The following is a 15,922-nucleotide window of genomic DNA, read 5'->3' on the forward strand; positions in this document are numbered from 1 at the left end:
CAGGTGAATGATTAAAAGGCATTGCATTTAGTGACATGACCGATTGTCCAATTCCAGGTAACAAACTCTCTTTTGCTCTTATCATATACAACGCATTTGAAGAACAAGAAATCAGTCAACTTAGAGCAAAAAGAAGTCATTCTTCCAACATACATATTTTTAAAATAACTAAGAAAAATGTGTTTTAGTAGCGGGTCAGATTGTGCCAAGAATTGTTAAAAATGTGTCAAAATATGCTAGGTCTTTTATCGATGTCCTTCGGTTGAATTTTGAACGCATTGAGATAGGTCAAGAAATTTCTTTCAATTCAAATATTCACCTCTAATCAAAGCCCTAATCCCTCGTGTACTATGTTTACAAACGAGCGCGCGGATTGGCCTCCATCCAAACATAACCTTCGCTGCGCCCTTTAATTGGTTCTATTTTGAGCCACCGCACATCATGGCAGAACGACATACCCCCGGTCTCGGGTTCGGACCAATAATAGTTATATAACCCAGTATCTATTTACAAATGCAAACAGTCGCAAAACAAAAACACAGTTCGCCATGTGCCTGTCGCGGCGACAGCGATCATGATGGTAGCAGGCGGTGCCGGCACGACACTTTTTCTTCGCTCGGTTCGACTTTCTTCAACAAGTCGATCATCTAATCAAGCCACGTGGGCGAGCGAGAACAGAGTAGACTTGTGCCGAGTCGACTGGTGTAGCGGCGGTTCCACCACGAGACTTTTATCACGAGATATTCAAAATCTGCTGATGTCGTTACTCCTTGAATCGTGATTACACCTTTGTTCAGCATTGTTTGTGATCCCAAGTGGCGATGATGCGAGGTCGCATCGCGTCCAGAGCAATCTATTGTCTCGCACGTTGTCTGTGTTTCAAGCTGGCAGGCAGTAATCAGCCGACAGCCCATTCACGCTTTCGATGTGACCTGAACGACTGTTCTGCTGTAATCAGTGCTGGTCGCCACCACAGCTGGTGTGATACGGGTCATCGCCGATTTCCTTGCGTGGTGTCGTCCGGGTGTCATCAGACCAGCAGCAGCAAGCCATGACATCTCCCACTTTTGTTGCTGCCATCATGGTAGGTTATGCTGCCAACGTCCGCCGTCTGCTTATCACCGGCAGCTGCTGTAGACTGCGATAGGGGTTTCGAAAACCCGAAAATCGACTCTGGCATTAAGTGTGTCAAAATTTCTGGTTGAGCGACCGTATGACGTTGGTACGCGGTCGCAAGCGACTACTGCCGTGAAAAGCTAATTTAATGCTAGACAAGTTCGGAGAGGGCGCCACCACCCGACTGACTGCACATTGTATCAAAACAACGAAGGTGAACGAATGAATCTCAAAACTTGGACTAAAGGTTGGTTGCGGGTCGATCACTCGAACGGCACATGATCAGGCGATTCTACGGGTTGGCTAGAGCAAAAAACCAACCATTACTTCTATCACGTTTCAGCGCTTGTCATGTTTTCAATAAGTGAAGCAAAACATAAATAATCGATTTGCTCGCCCCTTGGGTAATCCCCCTCAACTCACATGGCGAATTGAATGACTGTGGTCGGTGGCTTCGCACCATCGTCCAAGATTGCCATGCACGAGTGCAGATTTTGAACTGTCACTCGTGTGTCCGTCCGCGCATGCGGTGAAAGCGCTGGTTGTCACTTTGACAGCATGCAGCTTGTCACCTTTCGCGGCAAAGGTTGCCAGTTTGTAGTAAAATGAATCCCATGGCCGCCCACGATCGCATCCGCCCTTGCTCACCCACAGAGGAGGGTCGACGAATGTCAGACCGGCCAGCAGAAGCGTTGCCTACTCAGATGTATGCACGAACGATGGCTCGCCTCATCGTTCCTGATTCCTATTTAGAAATCTATTTATGGCCACACTTGTCTCAGAACTCGACCAAAGCATATGCACTGCCCGTGCATACGACTACTGATCTAGGTACGTGTCGAATCTAACGAAGTGAGTGTTTTCATTCGAACTGAGCGCGCGCGCGCGCCTTATCACGAAGATGCAATTTTTGTATTGGGGAGGCGCCCTCGTCGGGGCCAAAACCGGCTACTTTGGCTTTGTGGGACTGCATTCACGTGCCAAAGGCGTGATCGCCCAGTTGATGGTGGCGCCATTGTCGCACCGATTTTTCGTTAGTTTTGATTCTTCGGATCACTTACCGCGTCGCGCCGCTTACTTCGATCCGAGCGAATGCGCGACGACAGACGACGAATGGCGATGTAGACGCGGCAGTTATCAGCGCCCATTATTGTAGACAGGCAGCCCTATTAATTGATGTTTTGTGTTGAAGGAAGGGACAGGGTTTTTTTTTACATTTTCACACACTGGCTGATCCTTTCTAGTTTCCGTCAGATCGGTCCAAGGTGATCTTCAGAGTGCGCGTTACCGTTTACTTATATGGTTGATCGGCGGTGATTCGTCCGGAATCCGGTTACGATCGGTACAGACAGACAGAAGGAGTAAACAATGTTCATTGGTGGTTTTCCGCTGATCCGAAACAATTTACACGCATGTTTGGGCTATACGAGTTCATATGTTTTATACGATGGATACGACTGCACAGGGAACTTCGCATTGATGTAGTTTGTTCAATATCTCTCACGGACATGCTTTCGACAAATGTGCATGACACACTGATGAGTTTTCACACGAAATCTACGGAATTTTATACGGACTTATATAGGTAAGACAAAGATAGCCATGGATTCGGCCGTTGTCTCATTCAAGCATTAGTTGTCACAACAATCTATGACTCAACACCCCTTCTTAATCAGTCGATCCCCGAAGCTTCGTCAGTTTCCGATGCTTTGGCCTGACCAGTTGCTTCGACTGTCGTGGTTCGATATCAGGCAAATGCATTTCCAATTTCCATAGCGCTTTATCAGGTTGCCCAGCAATCGCATCGAACGGTATTGGCGTATGTCGGGGACGGAACCTGCGATCCTGATCGTCTCGCAACAGTACTTTTTGCACTGGCCAACATGTGCATGGTTCGTGGCATCTCCGAATGTCGATCTATTCTATAGGAAACTAGCTGTACCCGGCAAACTTTGTCTTGCCGTCTTGTGATGGTTTGACAATTGTTGAGCTCAAAATAGCACCGCACTCTAGATTGATTTAATTTTGGTCGTGTTGATTTCCTTCCCAGCTCATGGAAAATCAGTACTTTATGAATTTTCTTATTTTTCTAGTTGATTTTTGTAACTTTTTGTAGATATAAACACAGCCACCACGAATACGAACAGAACCGTTCAAGAGTCATCCTGATCGGTTCAGCCGTTCGTGAGTTTTGTTGCCTCAAAGGGGCTTCAAACTCATTTTTATATATATAGACTAGCTGTACCCGGCAAACTTTGTCTTGCCTACTGCGTTTTTTGACGTTTCAAGTCCAAGTTCCCCCGTGCAAAACGTAGAAAAATCGATTTGTATGCAGTAAAAGAATCCCCATTCAAGGTATGTCGTAACTTACCGGAAAACATGCGCTCCCATTTGCTGCGTCTCAAGGTCACCATATCGAGGTATTGACCAAATTCAAGTTGCGAAGGGAGCGCTTCCGGAATGTCTTGAGCAGAATCATCGTCTAAAATGTCTCCATCGTCACAGAAGCTTTCTTGACCGTCGTTGTCCTCATCTGGCTTCTCACCCTCTTGCTCAAGTCTTCCGGAAGCAGGTTGATTTGTCTTTTTCGAAGGTCCTTCAACGCCTTGTGGTCGATCGCACAAATTTGCAGCCGCCTGTTCATGGTAGATATCCAGCTCGTAGAACACACACCAATGATATCGCCGTCGTATTTCATCTCAGCTGGCAATGCCTCGAAAGAAACGTTCAATCCAGCTTCGGTCATTTTCTTCACGGAAAGTAGATTCGCTGTTACAGCTGGCACATACAGAACGTCGTCTATGAAGCACTGAACTCCTTGGCTATTGGTTCCCACGATTGGTCGTTTTGTGCCACGCGGTAATCGACTCGTCGTCCTTCGCCACACCAATGTTGATTCTTCAAGCGAATGAAATATTCCTTCCGATACATTAGATGATTGCTAGCACTGGAGTCCAACGTGAAGGTATTTTTTCTCCGGCTACGGCTATCCTTGGACTCACTGCTCATGAACACAAACGCTTTTCTGCCGCTCGCTGCGTTCGCTTCTGCTTCGTCTTCTTCTGGATCGTACCTGCAGTCCTCGACCTTGTGCCCCATCTTGTGACATCGATGACATTTCCCTTGGAACTTCCATGACTCGTTTCGTTGTCCATTCCACGGCTTCTGAGTGCTCCTAACAAACGCCAATGGATCGTCCTTGTGCACATCGATCATGCTGTAATTCTTCTTCATATCTTCTGCTAACAGCCTTTTCTCTTACGGCATCCAGGGTCAGTTTATCTTCGTCCAGGTTCGTAGGATTGCGGACGAGTAACGAACAGCTGCGAAACCAAATCGCCTTCATCAAGTTTCGCTCCCGCCGATTTGAGTTTCCGGATGTGCTCATCGAACGTCTTCAGATGGTCCCTGATGGACGAATCTTCCGCCATCTCGAGCTTTGCGAGTTGCTTGCGTAACGTCGCCCAGATGTCCTTGGCCGATTCCTTCTCCCAGATCATATCCAACAAATCGTCCTGACTGAAAGAAATGATCAGGTTCACTGCCTTCCCGTCCAACTCTTGGAACTTCACTAATTCGTCTGCAACGGTTGGCGTATCTTTCTTGACCGCGGTCCAGCAATCCGGCCCACTTGAATAAGACGGTTGCACTTCCACGTGAGAGGCCGCGGCCGGAATGAGAGATTCCTGAATGCTTCCTCCTCTCCAAGACTGTTCCGGCAGTCGGCTAGCAACCTCGCTAGGAAGCATGCCAGCTTACGGATGAAATGGTCCTCCGAAACACGGTTTAGACTTCCACTGCTCAGATGGTCAAGTCTGCAAAGAAAACGAACATAAACTAGCGCTCCTACGCTTTGCGGAGTGAATCGTTTCTATGCGTTCGCTTCTTTGCCGGCAGTGTAGGTAATCCATACCACAGACAAACATACGTAACACTGGCGAAATTTCCATCGACCACGCCTTTAACGATCATTTTAAATCGTCATAGTTGTGGTTTTCACAACCAGAGGCATGCGCATCGTTTTTTCCTTGCGTTTGACGTTTCACACTAGCGCCTTCTGTTGACGATATTGCACAACGCATTGTTACGTGAAACATTTCCTCCAGGTGATGGTAGTGTGAACTGGGCGATGGATATTCACGAAAACTGTTCTAGATGTCACGTCTGTTTGTCTGTGGAAGAACTGTCAAACAACTGGAAACTCGGGTTGTTTTCCTACTCGTCAGAGTAGATACCATCAAATATCTGTATTTACAGAATTTGGCCTGCTTTGATTGATCGGCACGACAAAAAAGAAACAATGCTCACAAGTTCGTCGAATAGAATTTCTCTAAAACCAAACGACGACAATCTTCCTCGTCTTGGTGGCTCCGGCACTTTCTCGAAGCAGAAAGATCGTGAATACCTACCGAAACAAAAATAAAGAAACATGATAAGACACCATCCCCGCTGCTGCAGGAATGCACTGCATGTGCGAAGATAGGGTACAGAACCAAATGTATTTCAAATAAACATTTCATCGAACTGTCAGCAGGGCTTGCCTGTGTCAGGAAGTTTGAAAATAATGCAAAAAAGCATTATTTTTGGAATAAATGTCCCAATATCCCACAAAGAATTGTTATAATATATATGAGATTCGTTCGTGCCGCACCCTGCCGGAACACTGCTCCGCCTCGTAATCGATCAAAGATTGTTGTGGTTGTTCGCTCATTGTTATCCCCTCCACACAAAGTTTACACTCGGTAAACAATCGGCTATTTTTGACACCGACGAACCAAGAGCCCGGACTTTGAATCGAGAAAGGTTAAGGTCTTTTGCATAGCGTAGCGGTAGTTAAATAGTCGAATTCGGATGACTAGATTGCACCGCGCACACACACACACACCTCAGCAACACAGTCTTTGTTTACATAATTTAGGGCTTAACTGTTTGCCAACACTTCTCAGCGAAAGAGAAAGGCTTTCGCCGCACCATCGTGCGAAGGATTTGTCGCTTATCAGTGCCAGACAGACACGGACGGACAACAATAAACGCAACACGGGTGCATCAGATAGTTCACATTCTGAGGACACAGCCATCTACGATATGTTTGATCTTCCGGCAAGGTTGCCAGCTATTTTTTTTAGAAAGTTGTGGGAAAACAGAGAAAACTTGATACTTGCATTTCAGTGTGGTAGTTTGACAGATGGATTTGTCGTGTTCAATACAATTTGTCAGATCGTCACAAATGAATCGGATATGATGGCACCCCTGTCTCCAAGTGTTGCGAAGGCAGACATATTTGCAGTGCAGAAAGTTTACTCACATCACATTTTTACCTGTCCTGCCGTGGCGCACTCTGAGGATCAACACGACACAAGCCCGCCACTTTGGCGCCATTGTCGCTTCCATATTGGATACAGGTTGGATACAGGAGCTCTGAAATCATCATCCCCATCGTCAGAATTGGAGGCGGTATTTGCTTTAAAAATATACCGCCATTCGCCATACTCAATTAAATACTGATCACGAGGTTCAAAATGTTGGGATGACACCCCCGCATTCCGTGTCTACCGTTGTCGGTATCTGCGTCGTTGGCAGAGAAAATTGACATTTTTATCGCTCCCTTGTAGACAGTTCTGTCCTTACAACGCGACCACATGGAGATGAAAGGTCTCCTCTAATACAGTAGCATCAGAATCTAAGCAACCTCTGTGGTTGAATCACACATGGCCGCCTTGGACCATGACCGTCATCTGGGTACTCTAACGATAATTGAAATTTTCATCTAGTTCTCATCTGTGTAACATTCTTCCATACCACACAGACAATCATTAATCTTCCTTCTTATACAAACACGGGCAAAGCAGGCGGGTTTTCGACCGAAGATAACCTCTTGTTGACTAAGACGGTCTACTTCTGGCTCCGCGTGATAAGTAGCGCCACACTGTGGCATGCAGCGGAACGATTCCTCTCGCGTCTCGCCATCGTCGTATACCAAATTCCAACAAGAATCATCACCAGCTACATGTTTCGTTTGTTGAATGGAAGACTGTAATCAAAGCATTCACTCATTTTTGCTTCCTCTTCACATCTTCGGAACCCTTTTTTAATGACCGAGGACAGAAGGAAAACCCAGTAGGCTGCCAAGATGGGACGGTAAATTTAGCGCATAAATTACTGTCACTGTGTGTGTTCGAAGTCTATTTTTGCGCTCGACGAATCGCGATAGAGGAAACCATCATTAGGAGGAATCATGCCGTCACGGCGTGATCAGCTGTGTTTTAGATGCGTTGACGCGAGAATAAGAACCACGTGTCTGTCGTACAGATTTTATGAATTTTCTGATGCAACCGACATCGGAAGTGACACAAGTGTTGCCAGGTTGACTAAATACAAACCATGTTTGGTTTCATATCAGCTGATATTGGAGGTCTTTGGCAGTTGTATGGAACTGACAGGCTGATTGTAAACAAACGCCTCCAGGGATCAGTCTTGAACACGCCTGCTCTGTTCTATTAACAGATGTCACTTCTCTCGGATGCACGAGCTCCGTTGATACTGTACTGATTGCCATCGAACGCTTATCAGCAATTCGCGATCTGTGAACACAACGACAACACTGTTCAACGATCCGCCCCCATTATCGGATGTTTTGGGAACGGGATCGAGATCGGTCGAGCGAAAATGGCGCCGCCATCCCCTTTGCTCCCGGATGCACTCTCTAACGCTAGCCAGCAGCACTGGTGTGGTTGGTGGCAGCAGATGCCACGCGCATCTTATCATCGGCAAGCCCCGATCATCAGCGCGATCTTCATCGCCCCAAATAAAACAATAATAATAATAATAATAACAAACGCCCCGAAGAAAATAAACCTCGATGGCATTTCTTTTTCTCGCATGCATCGAAGAAGGCGGTGGTGGTGCATTGTTTACATTTTTGCGCATGCAGTGTCAACGCCGGCTGCGATGACGGCTGTTTTGTTTGGGTGTAAAATTTAACGGTTCATTGCAGCTTCCGTCGCGAAATGCATGCATTTCGCAGCGTTTTGCTGACGTTAGTTACGCCAACAGCAGTAGCGAATCGAAATTTCTATTTATGGCAAGTCAAGCGATTGACTTGCTCCACACTAGAGCAGAGTTCGGATGGCGGCAAAGAGTGTATTTTTCGGCAAATTTAGCCTGAATGGCGATGACTTTGGATTTAATTATTATTCCTGGTGATCTCAGTTGAACGGAACATGGCTCACTAGATTGGAAATTCTATTTTTGTCTAATTTTTGTGCTAATGGCATTTTATGGCACATTTATAGCTAAGGGCAAGACACTGTGCAAACGAGAGCATCTCTGAGAAATCTGGAGCAACATTTTCTGATAGAATAGGGTCCTAAAATTAAAGACGAAATCTCGCTTATATTGAATAATACGATCAAGCATGGTATTCTAATCGGAATTGTACTTTACTCGAACTTGAAAAACAAAGGAATAATAAGAAAATTCGAAATAAGAAAAATGGTAAATAGTTCTACTTTGACATTTCAAGAGTAAATTTTCAATCCGACCTAAGTAACAAAATAAACAAAAATGAGGTTTTTGCATATAATGATACTTTATGGATTGCTTAACACTGTTCTGCAAGGGCACAAGTCAAAAATAGTTTAAAACTTTTGGAATTTGAAAAATCAAATTGACTTAAGTAACATACTGAGCACTTTTCGTATGTGTCGCTTTGTCGGTACAATGACTGATGTAACGCGCATAACTCTCAAGCGACGTAACAGCGCTGTGAAAACGACCTAACAATCAATTTTTGTCAACATAAATCATAAATCTTTACGTCAAAACATAAACTGACTTAATTAAATCACCTGAGCAATTCCCGGCAGACTACCTTCTATTGGAGACTCTCGTGAACTTTTCCTGGACTCCCTTTATGGATCGCGCCAGAAAGTAAGTCGAATATTTACTTAAAAACAACATAATTCTTCCACCGCTACTTTGGAAATGCCCCCATGAATCATCCTGGCATTCTACTAACTAATCTGAAATGGAAAACTTTGGATTCAATTGGGATTTAGGAGGAGTCGGCGTATCTCATCAGGTAGGCGTGCGCTGGCCGATCTGGACGATGGTGAACCAAGAATGCGCAGACATCCACGGCACTCAGAAAACTCAGTATTATGTTTCCAGTTCAAAACCGAATTAGCGACATTTTTTCTTTGACTTCCGCTGCTTTTGCCTTGCGTTAAACACAATGTCGGAAGTGGGGCGCTGTATAGAGCACCAGGTGTACAATACAGCGCCCCACTTCCGACATTGTGTTTAACGCAAGGCAAAAGCAGCGGAAGTCAAAGAAAAAATGTCGCTAATTCGGTTTTGAACTAGAAACATAATATACCGGTGTCTAAACATTGCCAAGCTTCTGTCCCCGAACACTGTGGTCAGCTCGAGTGCCTTAAACTGACCGTCAGTCCCCGATTTACAGACAAACGGATCGGCTACCAGGAGCAATGCTGCTGCTTCCCGAACGGCACGATATCCACCAGCTGACCACAAATTGTTTGGTATAGTAAGTAACATTCGTTCAATTTATCGTTAGTATAACTAATGAGTTCCATTCCCCACGCAACAGTGACCTCAATAGTACCCAGTTCGTTGTAAGTCTGGCACGAAGTATCCTTGGAGCCAATCGTTTCGCCGGATATGGCTCGTGATTTGGCTGGCAAGTTAAACCTCATAGAAATCTTCCTGACGACGAACCGATTACAGCTGAACAAGAAGAAACACGGTATCAACCGCTGGCGTCACCTTTATAATTGGAATGTGACAGAAAAGCCGAGAGGTACAGGAGAAAATCCTCCTATTATATGGGATATTCAATCCCATCAATCAGGACACTAATGCCATCAGGGACGAGCAAAAACCTCGGGAAAACTATTCTGCACGGGCCGGTGCGAGTGCTAACGAACAGTATTTATCAGAGCCGTGCAGTGACCTGGTAATACCACAAAGTCAGTACTACCTTGGAATGTCTCAATGTTACGGACATTTCGATACGACGTCGGAGATCTAGTTCCACTTGGTCAATATTCACAACACTTGGCTATGTTCATGAAGTTATTGATTTTTCTGAAAACACAGAAAGAACAAACCTTGGAATAAACTTTAGATAAAATGCTTGTTTTTTTTTATTAATTATCAAAGGACTCACCAAAGTATACCATACATGGAAGGGGTAATTACTTACGGTAATTAATAACCGGTTGCAAGTTCCAGTGGTACCTTATTAACTATAAGCTAAGCCTCGAGCTAAGCATTGCCACGGAACAACACTACGATTACGCAGGTATCCCTCTGTGAACGCTTAATGAACAGTGGGCGACAGTAAGCACCACTAGATAGCACCTTCGATAACCTGATCTTCTCAGAGAATATTCAAAATTTTAACTAAAGCAGTTCATTTAGGGGAAAAACTTGTTCCTTTCCGTAGATGACGACGAAATGAACCTTATCATTTTCATAGCATGCAATAGGCCAGGGGAAATGGTTTACTCAGGATTATCCAAACGTCAATTCCATTTTTGCTTTTCAGAGTATCTTCTTCTTTTTCTTTGTGGCTCGACGTTCGCATTGGAACTTGGCCTGCCTCTCTTCAACTTAGTGTTCTTAGAGCACTTCCACAGTTATTGATTGAAAGGCTTTCTTTGCCTGCCATTGCATGAATGTTGACATTTTGTGGCAAGTACAATGATACTCTATGCCCAGGGAGTCGAGAAAATTTTCCCGACCGGAACGGGGATCGAACTCGCCGTCGCCACTAGGCTAACTTGAGATCCTATCAGAGGCTCTATGAAAAGAAATAGTGGATTTGACATTTGGTCCATCCAAAGGCGCTCCCCTATTAAACGATAAAATTAAAGTAACAAGTTTGAAGTTCGTATAGTCTTTGCTCTGTGATCCAGTGAACCACCAGCATTTATAGTACTGTAGGTAGATTATGATCATACCTATCTATCGACAAGTATGGTACCACAGACTAATGGTACCATCTCTAGGTAGACACTACAAATGCAACTACGTATGTCGACTAAGAAAACTAATATATAGGTACAACACATGTGTTCGCGGGATATTTCTTTAGGCGCGGTCCATAAACTACGTACTCATTTTTGACCATCTCAGACCCCCTTCCCCCTAGTAGACTTTTGCCCATACAAAATTTTCGATTTTGATATGGGCCGTAGAGTTTAACCAGATCAACCCCTCTACCTCTAGAAATCTAAGTAGCTTATGGACAGGCCCTTGTTGCCCAATTGTAAAACGGAGAAACTTATTTAAAAAAGGTTTATTTAAATCATATTAATCGATAGGAAAACACTCAATGTGCACCATAGTTGCCTTATGTTCATAGGGATTCCCATACAGAATGGGACAACTATGCTGCACATCGCAAAGTATATATAGTCTATAATACCCCACCCACCCCTAACTTATCATCTGCTGCTATGCATTTTATTAAAATAGGTCTATTTCTCTCAATGTTCTCTAATTTATGGCCATCCGTAAAGTATAGATGCTCGAGCTCAGCGTGATCCGCCACACAGATGTCCTTCGGGCACACGCCTACCGCAAACGAGAGGCAAGATTGCTCGTTACCGTTTGCTCAGTCGGAACATCCTCATCCGGTTGTAGATACCCGGTGGCTTTCTAATGCAGCTTCTGCTACGAGATACCTACAAGAAACAAAGTTAAACAATATTGAGCACAGGCGTCAAGATTCGTTTGAACAGCTAAACCAGATTGGTAATTTGAATTCGTTAACATATCCTCTCACTCCAACGAGCAGAATCCGACGCGGGAGCCAATACAGGTAATTGGTTTAATTGGGTATTACGGACCCCACCTCGGACTCGAATCGGTGCAGTGAGAATTGCACTAGGACGGATCAAAACAAACGTACATTACCTGCTCATCCTACTTGAAATAATATTTATTTTGCTTTAGTAAATACGCCACTGGTAGCACAGTCGTATGGAAAACACTTGCTAGAATTGAAAATTATCATTATTGAGTGAAATAATCTACAAACAATTAAAAAAAATACCTTGTTTGTTCGAGCAATCCGTTTGACTTAAGTGCCAAATCTATGCTCGCGACGACGTATTTATCCGTCCTAACAAACATGACAGCTGACTGTATGACGTAACCGCACCGACGTAAGCAACATAAATTCGCGTAACGTGACGTAACGCACCCGACGAAAGTAACCGTCAAATTTCAGAATGACTTAAGAAAATGTCTTAACTATGTTTTCTGACACCAAATGTCTTAAAAATGTTTTGATGCAAAAATCTAATGTTTTTTTCAACTTTTTCCATATTTTCAAATAGGAAGCAATAAATGCTGTTATCTGATGTCATTTGCGCGCATTGATTATATTGGTTTCGGTTTGATCTTTAAATAGGAATTAAAAATGAAAACCAAAACTTTGAATTCGATTTTCTCGATAATATTGAAATGTTACTTAGGTCGGATTGAAAATTTGCTCTTGATTTGAGGTCAACCTTGTGTGACTGAGCTCGACATTTTTCGCACTGGGATTTCAAAAATGTTACTATCTGACATACACGGTGAAAAAAAATCACTCAAAGTATGTGTTATAAGCTAGGGACGAGACAAAAGGCTAAAAAAATAAAAATGATATATTTTCAACTACGGTTATTGCGATTTTTTTTCGACTTAGACTTTGATGCAATAAATTTCGTCATACTCATATTTCGCTTTCGAGGAATTCCACGGGGTCATGTCAGTCGATCCTGAGCGACCATTTCAAAAATATCTGAAACTTTGCACAGTTTTTCAATTTCATCTAAATCGCCATTTTTCGATATTAAACCTTCATATTCTCTCACGACTAACTTTTCAAAAGGGTGTATGCGAAAATAGTTCAAAAATATTCTAAAAGCTGTACAGCAAAAACGGATTGTTCGATTGTTATGAATTTTTCAGCAAAGTTAGATAACTAAATGATGACTTAAGGGCAAAGTCTTCGGTATACCAATCCGTGTGGTCAATTAATGATTTTCAATGAAACTCAACGTACATATGTACAGATGGATATATTATTAGTAAAATTGCGAAAAAATCCACAGCTCAGGTGAGATTTGAACTCACGACCCTTATACGCTAGACAAGTGCTTTTCCAACTAAGCTACCGAGCCAATTAATGACACGGCATTTTGGTTGGTACAAGGTAATTCCAATCTCATCGATCATGCTTCATCTTTCCCTTAAATTTCACCGCACATGAGATATATGTGGATATATGTGCGGTGAAATTTAAGGGAAAGATGAAGCATGATCGATGAGATTGGAATTACCTTGTACCAACCAAAATGCCGTGTCATTAATTGGCTCGGTAGCTTAGTTGGAAAAGCACTTGTCTAGCGTATAAGGGTCGTGAGTTCAAATCTCACCTGAGCTGTGGATTTTTTCGCAATTTTACTAATAATATATCCATCTGTACATATGTACGTTGAGTTTCATTGAAAATCATTAACTAAATGATGATTCCTTAGAAAATATACACTGTAAAAAATTTATTTTTTTACTTTAAAAAAATATGATCTTTGTCACAAAAACTAAAATATCTCAAAACCCTATCTTTTTACCAACGTCAATTTTTTAGGGGAAATGGCCCATTATATCAGCTATCTACCATAAAATTTTGGTGATGGTAAACTGATAAACAAAAAAGTTATGACATTTCAAACACTTCACAATTTCAACATTAAGTAACAAAAAAAAATTTTTTTTCTGTGTAAATTATTTCGAGAATTATATTTTGATGCTGATTTTATTGTAAAAGCTACCGCCTGAATTAAACAAGTTGTTTTCATGATATTTTTGTTTGATTATTCATAATTACTATTTGAAACTTAGACGCGATCCAGTCTTGTGATCAAAAATACGCGTATACGTCTAGTTTATCTGCAAAAAAAATACCTCTTAGAGAACATACTTTATGATCGGAAGAATGCGAGTAACTTCAACAACAACAAATGCATGAGAGGTACATACCACAGACAAACAGACGAAACGCCTAGAACAATTTTCGTGAAAATCCATCGCCCAGTTCACACTACCACCACCGACGAACCGACGTGACAGTGGTGTTTCAAAACTGTCCCCCCCCAAATTTAACGGTCAACCAGCGAAGCGAGCGAACGCTTCTGTCAAATCAGCGCAGACGCGAACCTTTTCCTATATCAACACACGGGGGTTTGGAATCCAGCTATCGAACCATCGCGAATCGTTATAGGGGTGGCGGTAGTGTTTGGCTATTTTTCATCATGGCGTCGGTGACAACAAATTTGAATTTATTTGTTCTAGCTGTCACGTCGGTTCGTCGGTGCTACCACCACCTGGTGGAAATGTTTCACGAAACACTGCGTTGTGCAATATCGTCATCAGAAGGCGCTAGTGTGAAGCGTCAAACGCAAAGAAAAACGATGGGCGCTCTTCTGGCTATGAAAGCCACAACCAAGATTCAAAGTGATCGTTAAAGGCGTGGTCAATGAAAATTTCGTCAGTGTTACGTTTGTTTGTCTGTATACATGCCATGACAATGCTCACGAAAAAGCAAAAAAATACTACCGCTATGGATATTAAAAATTTTATAGTATTTTTTTTTTTCAGCCAAGCAAACAACACCAAACTAGTCAATAAAAACTAATAAGTGATTTTGTTTATTATAATCTAACGAACAACATGAACAGTCGCTTTTCCAAAGGTCTTCAACTCAACGCTCTCTTGTAGACCGTTTGATGAAAAAAAAATGTTCAAAAGCGTTACGAAATCTCACCGAAAGCACCATAGATAAACTGAAAGAGACTGCACACTAAGATCAGCTCGGTATTTTCCCCATCTTTTTACTGAGTTCTCAACAGCAGATTTAACTCGGTACGCTCGGTTATCCCTTTTGCTGAATACTCTGTAAATAAGTTAACGAGTTCTGCAAATGAACTGTCAAAAATTACAGATGAACGGTAAATATCGTTACTGATGAACGGTAAATATTGATTACCGAGTGTACCGAGTTAAATCTGCTGTTGAAAACTCAGTAAAAAGATGAAAAAATTACAGAACTCAGCGAAAATTTTACTGAGCTGGAAAATCAGAATCTTAGTGTGTGGTTATGCCCAAAATGTCCACATTGAATACAAATTTACGCATTCGCACGTCCTGCCGTCTAGACTTTGACAAACGAACCAACTGTATATCATCGGTAAAGCAGAGCGCAGGAAGTTCGAAAACGACAACAACTGAGAAATTGCCAGAAGTGCTAAGTGCAGAGAGTCATGCCACCGTACCATCAGCGACATCTGTTTAAACAATTTAATCACGCCCCTTTTCAATAATGCTTTGAAATATCCTTCAACATCTATACCCATTTCAATATTTTTAACGTTGCAAAACACGCTGAATACCCATCTTGAAGAAGAGGGAAAACAGTTGTCCTCAAATGTAACAGCAAATTAATGAATAAACGACTAATGCGCGGAGGGCGTGATGAAATCGGAACATTACTGTACATATAATATACTCTCTCTCTTCTTGGCGTAACGTCCTCATTGGGACAAAGCCTGCTTCTCAGCTTAGTGTTCTATGAGCACTTCCACAGTTATTAACTGAGAGCTCCCTCTGCCAATGACCATTTTGCATGCGTATATCGTGTGGCAGGCACAAAGATACTCTATGCCCAAGGAAGTCAAGGAAATTTCCTTTACGAAAAGATCCTGGACCGACCGGGAATCGAACCCGTCAC

The 15,922-nt window shown here is 42.8% G+C and overlaps 2 long non-coding RNA genes across 2 annotated transcripts in view; one reads left to right on the forward strand and one right to left on the reverse strand.

Moving 5' to 3' along the window:
- Positions 1 to 9,867, forward strand: part of LOC134284493 (uncharacterized) — a 40,579-nt gene extending 30,712 nt beyond the window's left edge. The window contains exons 2-3 of the long non-coding RNA XR_009995801.1: positions 4 to 9,664; positions 9,728 to 9,867. This is a non-coding gene — a long non-coding RNA (uncharacterized LOC134284493). The remainder of the gene's footprint in view (positions 1 to 3; positions 9,665 to 9,727) is intronic.
- A 1,821-nt stretch (positions 9,868 to 11,688) lies between these two features.
- Positions 11,689 to 13,394, reverse strand: LOC115269786 (uncharacterized). Its single transcript, XR_009995802.1, has 3 exons — positions 12,200 to 13,394; positions 12,061 to 12,140; positions 11,689 to 11,828 (listed from the first exon to the last, which is right to left on the reverse strand). It is a non-coding gene; the product is annotated as an uncharacterized LOC115269786 (long non-coding RNA).
- Between the last annotated feature and the right edge of the window lie 2,528 nt (positions 13,395 to 15,922).

Source organism: Aedes albopictus, unplaced genomic scaffold (assembly GCF_035046485.1).
Source record: "Aedes albopictus strain Foshan unplaced genomic scaffold, AalbF5 HiC_scaffold_204, whole genome shotgun sequence".
NCBI lineage: Eukaryota > Metazoa > Arthropoda > Insecta > Diptera > Culicidae > Aedes > Aedes albopictus.